Raw genomic sequence first — 20,395 nt, 5'->3', positions numbered from 1 at the left:
GGTAATGTCGTGCTTTTTTACTATATTTCTCAAAAACGGCACCACGTGCAATAAAGTTGTATATATCATTGGAAAGAGCATCAAAAGTTGTATAACCTATCAACTTTTCACATAAATATATCTCAACTGTAAAAAGTTATTAAGCAGCAAAGACGCTCCCATTGACTTTCCATGTTAAAATTTTTCATTTTTAAACGAGCCTAAAAAGAACAAACGAATTTGCACAGCTTAAAGAAGCATAACAACATGTTCTATGGTCTTTTCTCAACAAGTCCTGGAAGTTTAAACAAAATCGTATCATATAATTTTGTACAATGAGCGAATGAAAAAGTCTCTGCAAAAATGCCCATTGACTTAACATGGGGAGCGAAAAAAGTTCAACTTTGACCTCGTGCAAAGTCACGTTACGAAGTTCTGAGGGGTACACGGCGCACACTAGCGTGTACCCAAACGTGTTTGCCATAAAATGCTGGGAAGAAAACCACCTCTTCCTTGGCTCGTTTTCCCGCTATTCGCGATCGCGCAAAAAGTGTCCAAAACCCCATTGACTTAACATGGGGAAAATGGAATCGCACGTGCCACGTGCCACGAGGTTTTAAGCGAGTAGCGACCGGTGCCAACAGGTAGATCGCCTGCGGGAGCCCATACACTGAAATTTTTAAGAAAATCGAGCCACAAGTTTAGGCCTGACCCAAGTTGCCCCAATTCGCGGCCAGACATGCAAAACATAGCCCGGAGAAGGACCGCTCCGGTTGTTTTTCAATAGAAAAACACAATTCTAACGAATAGTGTTTGTCTTTTCAAACAACCTGCGGTTACCACCCGCCAAACGAGAGGATGAGCCTTGCACGTGCAGACCGGAGTGGGTGTGCTAAAAACTGACGTGCACGGCACCCTATTCGCCCGTCTAGAGCGGTGTGCAAAATTTGGGTGCAATCGGCCCGGCCGTTTTCGAGATCTTGAAGCGGCACCCTGCACGTGCGCACGTGCAAGCTGGGTCCCAACTGACTTGTGCACGGCACTCTATTCGCCGGTCTCTAGCGGTGTACCAAATTAAATCGCATTCGGCCCAGCCGTTTCCAAGATCTGGAAACGACCCCTACACGTGCGCACGTGCAGTTGTACCCCAACCGTGGCACATGAAAATACATACTTACTGACTTGTGCACGGCACCCTACTAACCAGTCTCTAGTGGTATGCCAAATTTGAGCACAGTCGGTCCAGCCGTTCTTGAGATATGGAAGCGTCAGCCCGCACGTGCGCACGTGCAAACTGGGCCCCATCTGACTTGTGCACGGCACCCTACTCGCCGATCCCTAACGGTGTGCCAAATTTGATCACAATCGGCCCAGCCGTTCTCGAGATCTGGAAGCGTCACCCTGCCCGTGCGCACGTGCAGCGGCACCCCAACCGTGACACATGGAAATGCATTGCACGGCGGGTGCCTACATCCATGCCAAGTATCAGTGCAATCGGCAAACTAACTACAGAGTTATTCGACTTGTTACCGAACGGACACCTCTTCGTTTTGCACGTGGCACGTGCATTAGGGGTCACCCATACGCATCGAGAGTAGCACACTACGTTTGGGAAAGGAAGAAACCATCCCACACAAAAGACCGCAAGTGAATCGGTCAAGCGGTTGCAGAGACATAAGGTTTGTAAAGGCGCCCCCACGGCGACCGACTGCTAATAATTAGCAATAATCGGTGTCGCGTCCACACATGGGAGGTGTCCCCTTCACCTGTTCGTATATTCTAATGTGGTTGGGTTCAAGTCACAGTCGAGCCCTGCTTTTTTACAGCTTTTCTTAAAAACGGCACATCGTGCGGTGACGTTCTATACATTGTTGGAAAGAGCATCGAAAGTTGTATATTTTATTAACTTTTCACTTTGATACATCTGCAACGTAAAAAGTTATTAAGCAACAAAGACGCTCCCATTGACTTTCCATGTTAAAAATTTTAATTTTCAAATGAACTTTATAAGAAAAAATGAGTTTTGCCAGCTTAACGAAACATAACGGCATGTACTATGCTCTTTCCTCTACAAGATATAAGAGTTTGGGCGAAATCTATCTCTAAAATTTTGCACAAAGATCGAATGAAAATGTCTCTGCAAAGTCTCGACATCGCCGTCCATTGACTTAAAGGGACCCTCCCACCTTAACATTAGTTTTGAGTTGAGATAGCCAAGTTTGCGGCCAGGCTCAGAAACCACCATTTATCCTGGTCGCAACCCCCGCAGCTTTATGGTGTTCAAGAAATTTCTTCCCTTTACTTGCAGGGTGGGACCAGCGTGGTCCCTATCTCTTAACCATTACGGGAATCTGATGACGTCATCAGGCTTTCGAACGTCCGTTAAATGTTTGACTAAAACGTTTTGTAGCACGCGGTGGTATATGCTGCTTTGCGCGCAACAAATGCCGCACTTTCAAATAAAGTCGCTAGGAACAGCGGAGATCCCAAAAAGTAAACAAAAGTAAAAGTCTAATATCTTGAAAACCGGTGAATATTTTTCGATGAAATTTGGTAGATATTCGTTTTTGCTCTTTCTGAACCGAGCGACATCACTTTCATGCCAATTCATTAACTTTTTTGAAGGTGGGAGGGTCCCTTTAACATGGGACACAGCAAAATTCCAACTTTAATCGCGTGCAAAGACACGTTCCGAGATTCTGACGGGTATACGGCGCACACTGGCGTGTACCGGAACGTGTTTGCCATAAAATGCTGGGATGAAAACCACCCCTTTCTTGGCTCGTTTTTCCGCCATTCCCGATGGCGCAAAAAGACCCCCAAACCCCCATTGACTTAACATGGGCGAAAATTCAAACGCACGCGCCACGCGCAAAAGACTTCTTAGCGAGTAGCGACCGGTGCCATCAGGTAGATCGCCTCCGAGAGCCCATACACTGAACTTTTTACGAAGATTGTACATTTCGTCTAGGCCCCTACCAAGTTGCCCCAATTCGCTGCCAGACTTGCAAAACATAGCCCGGACAACGACCGCTCCGGTTGTTTTTCAATAGAAAAACACAATTCTAACGAATAGTGTTTGTCTTTTCAAACAACCTGCGGTTATGAACACAGGGATAGTGTTTGTCTTTTCAAACAACCTGCGGTTACCAGCATCTGCGATGCTGGGCTCCGCATCGCGGGACCGCAGGTTGTTTGAGCAAGCACCTCTGTGAACGCAGCAAAAACGCCCGCCGCCAAACGAGAGGACGAGCATTGCACGTGCAGACCGGGGTGGGTGTGCTACAAACTGACGTGCACGGCACCCTACACCCTAGTTCCCGGTCTCTAGCGGTGTACCGAATTTAAGCTCAATCGGCCCAGCCGTTTTCAAGATCTGGAAGCGACCCCTACACGTGCGCACGTGCAGTTGCACCCCAACCGAGACACATGAGTATACATACTAACTGACTTGTGCACAGCACCCTACTAACCGGTCTCTAAAGGTGTGCCGAATTTGAATGCAATCAGCCCAGCCGTTCCTGAGATCTGGAAGCGTCACCCTGCACGTGCGCACGTGCAACCTGGGGCCCAGCAGACCTGTGCAAGACACCCTACTACGCGATCTCTAGCGGTGTGCCAAATCTTAGCACAATTGGCCCGGCCGTTCTCGAGATCTGGAAGCGTCACCATGCACGTGCGCACGTGCAGTTGCACCCCAATCGTGGCACATGGAAATACATACTAAATGACTGCAACCTACTGATCGGTATCAAGCGTTATGCCAAATTTGAACACAATCGGTCCAGCCGTTCTCGAGATCTGGAAGCGTCACCCTGCACGTGCGCACGTGCAGTTGCACCCCTACCAAGACACATGGAAATGCATCGCCTGGAAAGTGTCTACCTCCATGCCAAGTTTTAGCGCAATCGGCCCAGTAATTACCGCGAGCTATTGCGCTTATTACAAAACAGGCACCTCTTGGCTTTGCACGTGGAACGTGCGTTAGGGGTCACCCATATGCATCGAGAGTAGCACACTATGTGAAAGAAGGGAAAAAGCTACCCCACACAAAAAACTGCACGTGTATCAGCCCAGTGGTTGCCGAGATATAAGTCGTACAAAAACGTCCCCACGGCGCACACTGGTCGGAAACGCCCTCACGAGAGGCCACGGGCGATTCCGGAGTTTCGGATTATTTTTAATATAGATCGATTTGAAATTGATCAAATTATTATACTTAGGCCAAAAAAACTAATCCGGGTGACCAAAAATAACTGTAATCAGCCCCCGAAGATGGGGTATCCCAGAACTCGGAAACTGACGCGGAGCAAGAGGTTTCTTGAGCCGGATATTCAGAGTCTTATTGCTAATAGACACCAAATTGAAATCCCACATATTATGCATCAAAATGTTCGTTATGAAGCTGCCGACTGGTCAGTGCAAAATTTTTGGTATACTTTTTCCCTTAATAAGATGTACTATAGCTTTTTTATGAAGGCTCTCCTACAGTGATTCTGGAATATAACTGCAAAGTTTAGGTAAGGAAACAACAGGTAGTCCCATCTAGTTCCACTCTGATTTTTTGTGAGATGAAGTAGGATTTAAATTTACACCAGGGCAACATAAAAGCTAACTGCGCATATTTGCGCAAAATTTGCAGGAGCCGCTCTTCCTACCCAACTACCGCCCGCCCCGCCCCAGTTTCGGCTCGGCCGCCGCGCCCGGCTTACGCTGACCTGTGTGGTGTGGCCTGCACGCATCCATGCGTAGTTGACTGGTCATCAAAAACAGATGCGCTTGAGTTTATGAATTTTGTGAAAAGCGCGTTTTATGTATGCATTTATGTATGTATTGACACCAAAAGCCTTCCACATATTGCGTGTCGATTACGGCTTGCATTTAGAGAGCCTTGCTATTGACAACCATCACTCGGCTGAAGAAAGTGGAAATTGAAACCTTCGTGAATATAAGACGCTGCAAATATAGGACACCTGCCAGTGACGTCGGGTTACCTTGGGCCGTCTTTTTACATTAGATCACAATTCCGGTATTTAACCCTTGCCGGACCGATTGGTTTTCTATATTGACCGGGGAGGGTTGGTACAACTCCCTCGCCGTTTCGCCTCTAATTGGGCTAGAGCCTCGCGAAAAAAACAAGCTTGTGTGCCGTTATAAGACGCAAAAATTAGGTACTACCCGATTTTAAAGGGACTATCCCACCTTCTAAAATGTTGTTAAAACCAGTTAAATTGTGCCCGACTTTATAGATTGGATGACCAGGAACACGGTTCTGGCATTTATTTTTCATTTAACATCTTAGGCTTCCCATATTCCAAACACAAACTTTCAAATATGTGACGTCACAGCCCAAAATTACCTCCTTCCCCAGGCCACATTACTGTCAAAAAGCTGATTCTTTTTACTCTGTAGGCACCACAACAAAGTTCAGACCAAGTTTTAAGCGATTTTTCAACGAACAAACTCATTTAAATCAGAATGACTAAACGAGGTGACGTCACACTAACGGTCGCTCCATGTTGAAGATAGGGCCTTGTACAAGGCCCATGTTCAAATGAAGGGAACGAAATAACGAATTTCTTCAACACCAAGAGGCCGCGGGGGTTGCAACCTAGATAGATAGTGGTTTCTGAACCTCGCCGCAAACTTGGCTATCTCAACTCAAACCCCATGTTAAAGGTGGGATAGTCCCTTTAAGGTCTTAGGTCAGCCAGTGACATCTTAGGTCAGGTAAATGCCACAAGGCACGGGCTCGGTTTTAGGTTAATTACTTTGGCAAAAATGGTCGCACTGCCGCGATTTTGGCATCATCGTGCTTGTCTAGCTCCGGTGCGTTGAATGCTATACTTGGTGTTCGGGTGAAGTCAACTTAAGGTGTTAGCCTCGGGTCAAGGTCAGGTCGGAGCCCCTCAGGTCACGAAAATGGTTGAAGGAGGTCATATTGCATATCATTCGATTCGGCAGTTCTTCCTGAGTCCAATGGTGGCTTTCCCGACTCTCTAGCTCCATCTGATCAGGAATTATTGACGAAAAACTTATATGACCTTAGTGACGTCATAAATGACGTCACGCAGTCAACAATGCTAAAGTCAAGCACTGGACCTTGCAAGGAGTGCATGAAACCATTCCCGGTGCCCGAATAGCAACTCCCAATTTCCCTTGTTGACTTAAAGTGGTGCTAGATCCTGTATTATACTCAATTATGACGTCATAACTTAACAGATTCACGTCATATATTTAGTGCTTGACATCCAAATGATAGCTTACATATGACAGAGAAGGTATGCAAAGTTTTATGAAGTTTGCTTCACTAGTTGTGGAAAAACAAGCAAAAAACTTTTGCGGAAAGGCCGCTGGCCTCTCGCTGGAGCGTTTCCGACCAGTGTGCGGCGGCCGGCCGCTATTTAGCAGTAAAATCGTGTCGCATCCTTCTATGGGAGGTATCCCCGTCACCTGTTCGTATACATACTGTCTGAGCAAAGGCCATACGTTACGGTCCAAACTCCATAGTGAGGCGGACATACGAATTTACGAGAGTTTAGCGACGAAATGATTCACTTAATTGTTAAGTAATGAGTACCATTAGGTAGACCATAAATTTTATCTAGCATCTCACCGTAGATGCAGTAAAAAGTGCTTTACTTTTCAATGTATATAAAGACTTGCTCAGCTCAATCAGTTCACTCTGTATTGGCTCAAGCCGTATCATGCGAACGCAATACAAACTAGAGCACCAGACAGCGCAGCGCTCCCCAACTCACTGCTCGCCCAGTCCACCCGGGCCGCCGCCACGACGGCCCCCCGCAAGTAGGCATCCCGCACTGCACCGACAGCCGCGGGCGACCAGCTGACCGGCCAGCTGACCGGCCAGCAGCCGGCGGGCGGCAAGCCGCGGATGGCCGACCCGCCGGCGCGGCGAGGGAGGGGAGGGACGCAGCTGAAAGACCCGACTACATATATATCAAAGAAACATTATATGTAATCATCGATGACGCGACATAAATCTGCTTTATTGGGTTTAGCGGTGTAGTCTGTGATGCCATCACAATGAAAATAGCCTAGTTTTGTAGAGCATCAAATTCTGATTCCATAACGACTCTCGCTAGTCCATTTTCAATTGTAAATAAGCCTTTTATTGCGATGCAAAGTCCCGAAATGGTGCCGACGGCGGCCGGTCCCCCGATGGTACTTGGATGGTACCATACCATAGATGGTAAACAGGTTAGTTCACATTCCCGCCGCTATGCGGGCGGCGGCGGCGCCACCTGTCCTCGTGTCCGCCTGACACCGTAACGATATAGGTCTGAGCTCAAATCTCGGTAATGTCGTGCTTTTTTACTATATTTCTCAAAAACGGCACAACGTGCAATAACGTTCTATATATCATTGGAAAGAGCATCAAAAATTGTATATCCTATAAGCTTTTCACTTGAATATGTCTTCAAGGTACAAAGTTATTAAGCACCAAAGACGCTCCCATTGACTTTCCATGTTAAAATTTTTCATTTTTAAAGAAGCCTAAAGACAACAAACGAATTTGCACAGCTTAAAGAAGCATAACAACATGTTCTATGGTCTTTTCTCAACAAGTCCTGAAAGTTTAAACAAAATCGTATCATATAATTTTGTACAATGAGCGAATGAAAAAGCCTCTGCAAAAACGCCCATTGACTTAACATGGGGAGCGAAAAAAGTTCAACTTTGACCTCGTGCAAAGACACGTTACGAAGTTCTGAGGGGTATACGGCGCACACTAGCGTGTACCCAATCGTGTTTGCCATAAAATGCTGGGAAGAAAACCACCTCTTCCTTGGCTCGTTTTCCCGCCATTGGCGATCGCGCAAAAAGTGTCCAAAACCCCGTTGACTTAACATGGGGAAAATGGAATCGCACGTGCCACGTGCCACGAGGTTTTAAGCGAGTAGCGACCGGTGCCATCAGGTAGATCGCCTGCGGGAGCCCATACCCTGAAATTTTTACGAAGATTGAGCGATTCGTCTAGGCCCCGCTCAAGTTGCCCCAATTCGCTGCCAGACTTGCAAAACATAGCCCGGAGAAGGACCGCTCCGGTTGTTTTTCAATAGAAAAACACAATTCTAACGAATAGTGTTTGTCTTTTCAAACAACCTGCGGTTATGAACACAGGGACAGGCCCCACAGCTCGCAATACCTAAGAATTCATGTTCTCTTATCAGGCATATCGTTCGGAAGCTGTGTAAATGCCGACGCAGTGTTAAAATGGGCCAAACAGCTATTCATCAACTAGGCATTTCACCGGGCTGAAACGCATCGATGTGCCCTGATTTTGCATATTATACCTAATGCATTCAATAGGAACAATGAACATGTGATGACTCTCATTCATTTCGCGCAATAAAAAGCATAGGTTCTCAAGTCAAAGTGAAGGAAAAGACCGATCAAAATGACTCGTATAATACAGACTTTGTTTAAATACTCTACACTTTTAGGGGCTGGTACTGTTATGGTGTCCTCTATTTTTGAATATTTTCATACCGGTTCTGTCACATTGCATTCAGTTAGCGATCATACATGCAATAAAAACAGTGGGTTCTCGAGAGTAAAGTTACGGAATAGAGTGAATGCTGATACGATGTTCAGCATGTTGGAGTGCAGATAGATCGAGTAGGACTTTCATCGGGCTGTGGCACTTCGATGTCCTCTGATTTTGAATATTTTCACGCATTTTATAAGAAAATACGATTATTTTCTTTCATTAAATGCAATAAAAAACATGGGTTCTCGAGTCTATGTCAATCAAAGGACCGATCAAAATGGATTATGTTTTAGAGACGTTGTCAAAATACCCTTCACTTTTTAGGAGCCGGTGGTGTTATGATGTCCTCTGTTTTTGAATATTTTCATACCGGTTCTGTCAAATTGCATTCAGTAAGCGACCATACATGCAATAAAAACAGTGGGTTCTCGAGAGTAACGTTACGGAATAGAGTGAATGCTGATACGATGTTCAGCATGTTGGAGTGCAGATAGATCGAGTAGGACTTTCATCGGGCTGTGGCACTTCGATGTCCTCTGATTTTGAATATTTTCACGCATTTTATAAGAAAATACGATTATTTTCTTTCATTAAATGCAATAAAAAACATGGGTTCTCGAGTCTATGTCAATCAAAGGACCGATCAAAATGGGTTATGTTTTAGAGACGTTGTCAAAATACCCTACACTTTTTAGGAGCCGGTGGTGTTATGATGTCCTCTGTTTTTGAATATTTTCATACCGGTTCTGTCAAATTGCATTCAGTAAGCGACCATACATGCAATAAAAACAGTGGGTTCTCGAGAGTAACGTTACGGAATAGAGTGAATGCTGTTACGATGTTCAGCATGTTGGAGCGCAGTTAGATCGAAGAGCACTTTCATCGGGCTGTGGCACTTCGATGTCCTCTGATTTTGAATATTTTCACGCATTTTATAAGAAAATACGATTATTTTCTTTCATTAAATGCAATAAAAAACATGGGTTCTCGAGTCTATGTCAATCAAAGGACCGATCAAAATGGGTTATCTTTTAGAGACGTCAAAATACCCTACACTTTTTAGGAGCCGGTGGTGTTATGATGTCCTCTGTTTTTGAATATTTTCATACCGGTTCTGTCAAATTGCAATTAGTAAGCGACCATACATGCAATAAAAACAGTGGGTTCTCGAGAGTAACGTTACGGAATAGAGTGCATGCTGATACGATGTTCAGCATGTTGGAGCGCAGTTAGATCGAAGAGCACTTTCATCGGGCTGTGGCACATCGATATCCTCTGATTTTGAATATTTTCACGCATTTTATAAGAAAATACGGTTGTTTTCTTTCATTAAATGCAATAAAAAACATGGGTTCTCGAGTCTATGTCATTCATAGGACCGATCAAAATGGGTTATGTTTTAGAGTCTAGAGACGTTGTCAAAATACCCTACACTTTTTAGGAGCCGGTGGTGTTATGATGTCCTCTGTTTTTGAATATTTTCATACCAGTTCTGTCAAATTGCCATCAGTAAGCGACCATACATGCAATAAAAACAGTGGGTTCCCGAGAGTAACGTTACGGAATAGAGTGAATGCTGATACGATGTTCAGCATGTTGGAGTGCAGATAGATCGAGTAGGACTTTCATCGGGCTGTGGCACTTCGATGTCCTCTGATTTTGAATATTTTCACGCATTTTATAAGAAAATACGATTATTTTCTTTCATTAAATGCAATAAAAAACATGGGTTCTCGAGTCTATGTCAATCAAAGGACCGATCAAAATGGGTTATGTTTTAGAGACGTTGTCAAAATACCCTACACTTTTTAGGAGCCGGTGGTGTTATGATGTCCTCTGTTTTTGAATATTTTCATACCGGTTCTGTCAAATTGCATTCAGTAAGCGACCATACATGCAATAAAAACAGTGGGTTCTCGAGAGTAACGTTACGGAATAGAGTGAATGCTGTTACGATGTTCAGCATGTTGGAGCGCAGTTAGATCGAAGAGCACTTTCATCGGGCTGTGGCACATCGATGTCCTCTGATTTTGAATATTTTCACGCATTTTATAAGAAAATACGATTATTTTCTTTCATTAAATGCAATAAAAAACATGGGTTCTCGAGTCTATGTCAATCAAAGGACCGATCAAGATGGGTTATGTTTTAGAGACGTTGTCAAAATACCCTACACTTTTTAGGAGCCGGTGGTGTTATGATGTCCTCTGTTTTGGAATATTTTCATACCGGTTCTGTCAAATTGCATTCAGTAAGCGACCATACATGCAATAAAAACAGTGGGTTCTCGAGGGTAACGTTACGGAATAGAGTGAATGCTGTTACGATGTTCAGCATGTTGGGGCGCACTTAGATCGAGAAGGACTTTCATCGGGCTGTGGCACATCGATGTCCTCTGATTTTGAATATTTTCACGCATTTTATAAGAAAATACGATTATTTTCTTTCATTAAATGCAATAAAAAACATGGGTTCTCGAGTCTATGTCATTCATAGGACCGAACCAAATGGGTTATGTTTTAGAGACGCTGTCAAAATACCCTACACTTTTTAGGAGCCGGTGGTGTTATGATGTCCTCTGTTTTTGAATATTTTCATACCGGTTCTGTCAAATTGCCATCAGTAAGCGACCATACATGCAATAAAAACAGTGGGTTCTCGAGAGTAATGTTGCGGAATAGAGTGAATGCTGATACGATGTTCAACATGTTGGAGCGCACTGCGCAGTTAGATCGAGTAGCACTTTCATCGGGCTTTGGCACATCGATGTCCTCTGATTTTGTGTGTACCAAGGCATTCTGTAAGAGACTGGGATTATTTACCTTCATTTAGTGGAATAAAAAACGTGGGCTTTCATGTCTAAGTCAATTAAAAAATCCATCATGACGGGGCATGGAAGACGATGATGTAGGCTGAGGATAACGTTCAATGATTTAGGGAGTGACGTTTTATGACGTTTTATTACGTCATACTGCAGCGTGAGTAGCTACATAGCCCACTTCCAGCTGAAGAAAAGTTGTTACATGAGTTTGCATTATACATTGGTGAAGTGTCTTCACTTGTTATTTATTACACTATGCTCATACTGCCGAGCACAGAGCATACCAACACAGCGGCAAGGCCAACAGAAGTTGGTGCTGCGGTTATTACAGCTGATAGCGCCTAAAGCATCTCAGCGCACACATACATAGACGCATTGAATTTTACCAAGCCGAGGGCTATTATGTCGTGAAGCGCAACCAGTGAATTGTGCAATACAAGCACCCAATATAGATGCAAGGTAGCAGAAATAAAATGAAGTAGACGATTGCTCTGATTCGAGCGCGTATTTTACATAAGGACTTGCCACTGGAACAAACGGAAACGCGGGGCAAACGACCATATGATTCAACTCAGGGAAGCAGTAAAGAAGTGTCTAAAAATATCAATGCAGGTGACAGCTCTTCCAACGACATGTCTACGATTCATAATGCACACATTTTCGAGGTTCAAACTCTGGGTGACTCACGCCACGGTGTCCCGTTTCCGTCGTCATTTCGAGCTCCTTCTGGGGGCGTGTCAGGCCGAGATTGCTGCGGCAGCCAGCCCCGTCTGTTTTCCTTCGACATCCCTCAGGGAGACGGTGGCAGCCGGCCCGTCGTCTGTTTTCCAGCCTCCACCGCGACGTCTCCCTCCCCAGGTGCCATCGAAGTGGTTCGCTTGGCAGCCCCCGCCGGGACAATCATCGGTGCAAAAATGCCGCCGATGGCACCGGTGCAACGCTCCACTGATCGGGCAAGACACAAACATCATCCAGGGATACGATGAGTCAGTGCACAAGTGAAAAACTTAGTGTGTATTATTTGTTTATGTTTCTGCGGCTTACAACTACATAGATTCAGCGTTTGTCCAATGTCCAGTGCGCGTGCGGGGTCGGCATTTTACCTGTAAGGTGCTGAGAAAAATGTGTGGAAGACAAGTACCAGTACTTGCATGCATAATTGCATACCAAATACGTAGGTACGAGTCATGACAGCATGTTTTTAATTTAAAAAGTGGTTCGGCATAACACGCTTTTCAGTCAGTGAGTACGGATTTTGAGCACAATTTTTGACGACTCGCTGCTACAGCCTACATATATGACCCATCAAAGAGCGATGTGGTTCGGTACTTGCCAACCAATATCCTCGAAGTACCTATTTACATTTTCTTTTCAAGATTCAGAAATTTACCTTCTTTTCCATTGAACATTTGCATAGCCTATGCTAGCGCATATTTATTCTTTCATTGTATTGCTTATGAAGTAGGTTCCATTATACCATTATTTGCTATAAAAAGACAGGTAACCCACGCCCAGGTGGGAGTCTCAGCTAACTTCACTTTGGTTTTACTAAAAATAAAAAGATAGAAAGACGCCAAAAATCAGCCGATAGCCCTCAATATGTTCTAAGTGATTACGTTTAGAAACAATAAAGAAATACGCTCAGGACAATGGCGAGGTCACTAGAGGCCGTCAAAAGAAAAAAAAACGTCAAATTCCCCAATTTTGACATTTTTCACTAAGCAAGACATATCTCGTGAACTAAAAGGTATACATAAGAGGTAAATATAAATAAAAATAAATTGTTCTTTTACATGGTTATTGGTTATTGATTACTGCATAAGGCACTGATATATAAGTCTATGACATGGCACAAATGTATTTTGGGGGGATACCTAAATAACATTTCTTTTACTCCCATGGCGTTTCTCTCGTCAATGCGCGTTGAATGGTCACTATAATTTGACCTTCAAAGCTTAACTTGAAAATTTGGCCTCAGGTCAAAGTCTTAAGTATGCTGACCAGAAAAGGTTATGTTGCATATCAATCTCCCAGTGTTGTTGATCTGTACACATTTCAGGTGCTTTTATCTTGGTCTACATAAAAACGTCTCGCCCAGAAAACTGCTGGTGACCTTAAATGACCTCAAATGACCTTTTGCGTGACCGCTAGTCATCAGCTGCACCTTGTTTATTGCTTATGGGCATGGTAGAGGTGTTACGATTATGAAAATATCTTGCAGGTTTGACGTGTTTGTTTTTATTACGGCAAAGTTACGGCAAAGAAACTGACCTGACTCATGCACCTCAATCGTACTCACATAAACACAAATCTGAGGTGCATGAATTATTGCAACTGTTACACTCATGCAATACATTGAGTTTCAAACATCCAGAAGAAAAGTTGTGGGAGTGACGTGATGCATAGCTATTAAACCCGGCTTGATGTTAAACCCGACTTCTGTAGCGAGCCGAACACGTGATGTAAAATTAACGTGGTATGAGCTATCCAAATTTCGCGGTGCAGTGCTCGCTGCTTTCTCCACACAAGAAAAAAAATGAAGGTGGCCGGAAGGCTTCACCAGGCCGGCTGCAAACATCCCGCTGCACCATAAATTTGATTGGCAAGCGAGGATACATTTAAAGCCATTCATAAAAACCATCCCAATTAGCGCGCCAATGGTCGCAACCTGACAAATCATTGACAAAGACCTTGCAAGACAAATGATACAATTATGAAATGAGTTGTATGATAGGTATAATCAAATTGTGTTATTATAGAATCTTGTTAATTTTCTCCATTAGGTTGGCGTCAACATCTGCATATTTTATTATACACACGGCCCACTCCCACTCTATGACGCGGGATTCCGTGGGCAGACGGCTCTGATACCGTGCTCTGTGCCGTCTCCAAGTATAGCAGCGGCGCGGAGTAGCGTGTTACAAACAGTTCATACACCACGCTTCCAGGGAGTCCGGTGTTCGTGAGTTTCGACAGCTGACGCGGCTCAGACCGGCCATAACGGGATGAGATGGACGTGCCCCGCTCCCCTCCTAGGTCATCCGACGCCCCCACCGGATGAGCTGTATCTAATGTCCTTGCCGAGAGCTGCGAGCTCATAGTGACGTAGTGTACCGACCTTCCGGTACACCGCTCCGGCAGAAATGCTCAGTGACTAGCCTTCAGTTAACCCACGCACGGGTGTTGTGGTCTCACAACTGCTCAGTTACGGCTGTCTAGATACCCTAACATGGTGAGTGACGATGACAGAAGGCAATTACTTACAGTACAACTGTTCATCCACTTACTTGCAGCTGTTCATTTTCACCATGATCCTTTCTGGTTAGGAAATGGCCTTGACCAAAGGTCATCTTTTAAAAGGTTACCTTTCATCGAATGATAATTCTTTAACGCCCCTCAACGAGAGAAACATAATGCTGGGCAAATTTTCATTGAAACTTTGCGTCGAAAGTTAATGCAGAAAAATATATTTCCACGAAAGCGTCCATTTTTGACAGTTCTAGACTCTCTGGGATCCAAACCGTTGACTTCAAGAAAAATATGCGGGTGTATGTAGTGGCAAAAGACGTTTAGGAAAGCTGTCGATTTCAATGTGATTTTGTAGCTCTAATAATTCGCAAATGATGGGCCGATTTGTCCATGAACGTCAAAATCCGGAAATTTATTATTTAACTGCCTCTAAGCGAGTAGTAATTGGCATGTGTCATAGGGTAAAAAGAGCACACTTCTTTCCTCGTATTTATCGACGCTCTTTCGAATGCCGCTTATTGCTTGCACTGCTTGAATCAGAATCAGACATTGAAAAAGTGGTGTTGCGGAGCGGAGTCGAAACGCCCCTATTTCTTCCACCGCCTCTCTCGGGCACAATATAATGAAAAGGGAAGGGATATGGGGTAGCATTGCACCCCCGATTGTGTCCGCATTTTCACGGACATCATTCGTCAGTAACACTGAGATTCCTCTAACAAAAGGGTCCATCACCTGAGCCTACCCCTTGAACTTCACAGGAAATTTCGTCTCGTTTATCATTTATGCATGTCTTTCCACAACCCATCCATTTTGGGTGCACCAGCAAGGAACGTTCTGGCATGCACCAAACACCTCCATACGATAACACCGCCCATGGACGCTTTTCACTCACCCAAATAGAGCATTCATGCGCATATTATCACCGACCCGGCACCTCAAACGGAGCAACTCTGCCACCACTTTGCATCCGTGACGTCACCTTTATCGGAGGGCTCTCGATTTGGTCGTATGACTAAGGGCGGATTCACACCGCGCTCCGTGCGTAGGTCGGGAGATAGGAGGCGACTCGGCGGAGTAGACGCGGTCCGGTGAGTCTCAGTGGAGACAGGGACGACTCAGACCCTCCCCTGGGTCGACTCAGCTCCCCCCTCTCCGGTGGAGTGGGCGCGTCCCGCGAGTGTCAGCGGAGCTGGCCGGACGCCAGCCGGCCGACAGTCCTAAGCAGCGCTGACTCACTCGTCGCAGGCGGCGCGCCGAATTAAACAGTGATGTCACGAATGTCATTCATTGGCGTGTGGGATTGCTCAGCAGAACGGGATAGACTTTTATCGATCGTTATTTGGCACAACGACCAGAGAGGAAAGCAAAAAAAAAAGATGGGGTGGTAGACATCGGCTTGGATGTGACATGCACTAGCGCGAAGACGCCATACCTTTGAAATATGCAAAATGTATTAACATTATGGACCTTACGAGTATTTTAACCAAACTCAGCTATTCCGAGTAAGTGCGGATTGCAGAAGCTTTGAGTGGGTGCGGAGTATTACGGAAGCTTTCGCGTAACCAGACCTTAGACATGAACGAGTACGAGATTGACTTAGATACTGTCCCAGTTGGTGTGTCCATGGTCCCCTCATGAATCTCATTTACCGATTGCGTCATGGTTCCTTTTTTACACCGATGTCACTTTAACTGAATCATGACTTGACATATGTAAACAACAATGTCCCGTCAAGCCAAAGGCATAGGTGCACCCTTATACTAGAACAAATCAAAACAAGGGAGTATCACCATCATTATGATCCGACCTCGGCACCATCTAGAGCATATGGCATCGCCACGCCTCTGCTATCAGTCTGTGCCGATCTCTCCGCTTCCTTCTGTCCGTCAAGATCGGATCGCCTGGTCAGCTGTCCACCCCGTGACGTCACTGAGGTGTGGGCGGGGCCGGCGAACCGCGCCCGCCGACCTGCAGGGCGCCGCCTGCCTTATTTAGACGCCGCCTTTTCCGCTGTTTTCGGCCGCAGACCGATGACGCGTCTGTGACGTAACGAAGCAGAGCTGCGACCGACGGATGGCTTAGCTGGCGGCTCGACCGGCCGGTGGCGCAAACAGTGTCCACCGGAAAAACTGGTCGGTATTTATCAGCGGGCGGTGCTGGGACACATGCTAGAACACTGTTAGGAGGGTTGGGTGTTTTGCTACATGTACACACAGAAAAATATTGACACCGTTAGCGGTGTAATTGCACAGTACATATCTGAGCACTTGAGGAAAGTTAATTTAGTCCCTTCCCCGCTTAAATTACTCGCGCTTCCAAATGAACACCAGGAAGAAGGTAATAGAACACTGTTAGGAGGGTTGGGTGTTTTACTACATGTAGCAGAACACCCAACCCTCCTAACAGTGTTCTATTACCTTCTTCCTGGTGTTCATTTGGAAGCGCGAGTAATTTAAGCGGGGAAGGGACTAAATTAACTTTCCTCAAGTGCTCAGATATGTACTGTGCAATTACACCGCTAACGGTGTTAATATTTTTCTGTGTGTAGTAAAACACCCAACCCTCCTAACAGTGTTCTATTACCTTCTTCCTGGTGTTCATTTAGAAGCGCGAGTAATTTAAGCGGGGAAGGGACTAAATTAACTGTCCTCAAGTGCTCAGATATGTACTGTGCAATTACACCGCTAATGGTGTCAATATTTTTCTGTGTGTTCCCCGCTTAAATTACTCGCGCTTCTAAATGAACACCAGGAAGAAGGTAATAGAACACTGTTAGGAGGGTTGGGTGTTTTACTACATGTAGCAAAACACCCAACCCTCCTAACAGTGTTCTATTACCTTCTTCCTGGTGTTCATTTAGAAGCGCGAGTAATTTAAGCGGGGAAGGGACTAAATTAACTTTCCTCAAGTGCTCAGATATGTACTGTGCAATTACACCGCTAACGGTGTTAATATTTTTCTGTGTGTAGTAAAACACCCAACCCTCCTAACAGTGTTCTATTACCTTCTTCCTGGTGTTCATTTAGAAGCGCGAGTAATTTAAGCGGGGAAGGGACTAAATTAACTGTCCTCAAGTGCTCAGATATGTACTGTGCAATTACACCGCTAATGGTGTCAATATTTTTCTGTGTGTTCCCCGCTTAAATTACTCGCGCTTCTAAATGAACACCAGGAAGAAGGTAATAGAACACTGTTAGGAGGGTTGGGTGTTTTACTACATGTAGCAAAACACCCAACCCTCCTAACAGTGTTCTATTACCTTCTTCCTGGTGTTCATTTAGAAGCGCGAGTAATTTAAGCGGGGAAGGGACTAAATTAACTTTCCTCAAGTGCTCAGATATGTACTGTGCAATTACACCGCTAACGGTGTTAATATTTTTCTGTGTGTATGCATTAGGGGCCCCAGTGGTAGCCTATTGAAACCACAGCCGGGTGAGGTTCTTTGCCAACTTTGCCATGTGAGTGAGGGAGTCTTTTTAGTTAAGCACACTCGGACTCGGCGAGCTAAAAAGGAATGCTAAAAAAGAAACGTGAAAAAGCAATCCATGCCTCTGTAGTGGAAAGTTATCGCAACAGTAGTCATGCAAGTTTTTCGAGTTGCCCGACGCTCAGGTCGCTTAAGATTATGAAAGTCGTCATTTTTTTTTGTAACCATTTTGTGCTCATTTTTCAGTCTAGCGATATCGTAGAAAAAAACGTTTTCATGTCTTAACGCTGTGAAGTGTGACATTTAATACTCGTTTTCATGCAGTCTCCATGCCCTCCTTTCCGATGGACCTCCACCCTGCAGCTCGAGTTCATGCAGTGCCCCCTTCACTCCTCCCCCTTCACGCAGTACCCCCACTGTATCTCTAACCGGAACCGGAAGCGGTATCCGGTCCCGTATCTGGCAGCCGAAATTAGCGGGCCGGACTGCAGAAGCGCCGTGCTCAGAAGGAGGCATACCGGCACCGTGGGGGGAGAGCGCTGCTGTACTGGTTGGGGAAGGAGTGGTGGAACGTCATGGCGAAACGTCACACCGCTCTGATCGTGCTGTGTTTGGTGAGTGCACGGGACTTGGGTGCTTTGGCTGAAAAGTTTCTGAAGTTGTTAATAACTTGGATAAATAATTTAGATATAGCTGCTACTATTTACGGAATTTGTGAAGATCTGTTCTTTTTGTGAAATCTTCGTCATTCGCTGTTGCCCTTGACCAATTGGATGAGCTTAAAAATTTGATTAATTTGAATGTGAAAATTGATTTCGAAAAAAATTGAATGCCCGTCGGAACTTTAGATCGGCCCCAGGCGGTGAGTGGCCTGTCTCCAACACCCATCCCGTCCATTCCAGCTGGTCCTCATGTCCAGCGTTCGCACGACCTGCGGCCAGCCCGGCGACAGGGAGGCCGCGGCCCAGGAACGGAGGAGCGAGCTGTCACCTGTTCATCAAGCCGCTCTTTTTGGGCGCAGTTGTCCGATCGGGACCCGGCATTGTGGTGACCGAAGGTGCTGCCGAACACGTCAGAGGTCACGCCCGGCTCATCGCTGTCGCCCTTGGAAGGTCTACCACCCGATTTTCGGGTGTACTCATACTGTTCATTAAACATCGGCAGGCCTACCACTCCATTTTTGGGTGTATCAATTAAACCCTGATACTCTTACCAGCTGTGCTTTTGTGTTAAACCATTGTTGTTTTAAACCCAGTGTTGAAGTGTTTCACTGAGGCATCCTGTTTGAATGTATCAACCAGACACGATGTGATATGGCATTGGTGAAATATTGTGAATGGCTTGGCTTCAAGAACCGTGATCAAATCAAAGACATGTTGGAGGATCAGATGTCGATGTATCACATGTAGTCCCTTAACCTCAGCCCCAGTGGGGGGGGGGACATATTATGTTACCACCCTGTCGCACTTTTTGCGTGTGAATAAAAAACCGCGGCGCGTAGCGCCGCGCCGCTTGGAACAGCTTTTTGTACATCAATTTTGGACAATGTGTGAAATTTTTAATCCCAGGTCATGTCAGGTCAGGTCAGCAGGTCAAGTTAACTAACCAAGCCTAAAGAAGTTTGCAATCATGTCCAGCCTGCAGTGTTTGTCATAAATTAAACTTGGTGGATTGCATGATGTTATGGGCCCCTATAATTTGTATATCTCGCAATTTTTATATCCGTGACCTAAGGTCAGGCCAGTGGCGTGACCTGGCCAGTGACGTGACCTTAGATACTTTGGATTGATATTGTTTTCAATGTCGTCGTACATATTTTGATCACTTATTGGCTAGCAGTTTGCAGTGCGAGTGTTACCAACCAAAAAGGTTTGCAATAATTGGCTAACTTTAATGACGTCATTGGTTTAAAGGAAACAAGCTGTTCAACGCGAACAACAGTCACGGTGAGCCACAGTGTGCAACACGTATTTGAACTGGACTGGCCGCAGTGGCGTGGGAACCGGGGGGGGGGGGGGGGTAGCGGGGGCTGAGCCCCTCCAACTTTTCGGCTGAGGGGGAGGGCTCGTAATGTATTTGAGCCCCTCCAACTGGAGGAAGCGAAATCGGAAATCATCTACCTACCAACATAATTTCATAGATTCATTAACACATTTTCGAAATGTTAACCAGAAACAACCTTCATTATGGAGCGCTCTAACGCAGAAGACTGTGACAACATGTAAGCACATATTCATTCTCCATACATCATACATTTCGACCAAATGCCCTCCACACATAATGCTCAGAAATCAAGCAACTATCTACGAGCTACCGGTAACCGGAAGAGTAGGACGGAACGCGAGTGGCCCGGCACGGACGTCACAGAAGCGCGTCTGAGCGTGCCACAGGTCTTTCCCCGCGA

The 20,395-nt window shown here is 45.4% G+C and overlaps 1 protein-coding gene and 1 long non-coding RNA gene across 2 annotated transcripts in view; both read left to right on the top strand.

The window, feature by feature from the left end:
* The window catches only part of LOC122385215 (neurotactin-like), a 100,976-nt gene that overhangs the window by 57,951 nt on the left and 22,630 nt on the right, over nucleotides 1-20,395 (top strand). The gene's annotated exons all lie outside the window — the stretch shown is intronic.
* Nucleotides 18,370-19,509, top strand: LOC122385219. Its single transcript, XR_006257174.1, has 2 exons — nucleotides 18,370-18,605; nucleotides 18,894-19,509. It is a non-coding gene; the product is annotated as an uncharacterized LOC122385219 (long non-coding RNA).

This window comes from Amphibalanus amphitrite, unplaced genomic scaffold (genome assembly GCF_019059575.1).
Source record: "Amphibalanus amphitrite isolate SeventyFive unplaced genomic scaffold, NRLGWU_Aamphi_draft 000211F_arrow, whole genome shotgun sequence".
Lineage (NCBI taxonomy): Eukaryota > Metazoa > Arthropoda > Thecostraca > Balanomorpha > Balanidae > Amphibalanus > Amphibalanus amphitrite.
Note: the sequence above shows the minus strand (reverse complement) of the source record. Positions and strands in the feature narration are given on the sequence as shown.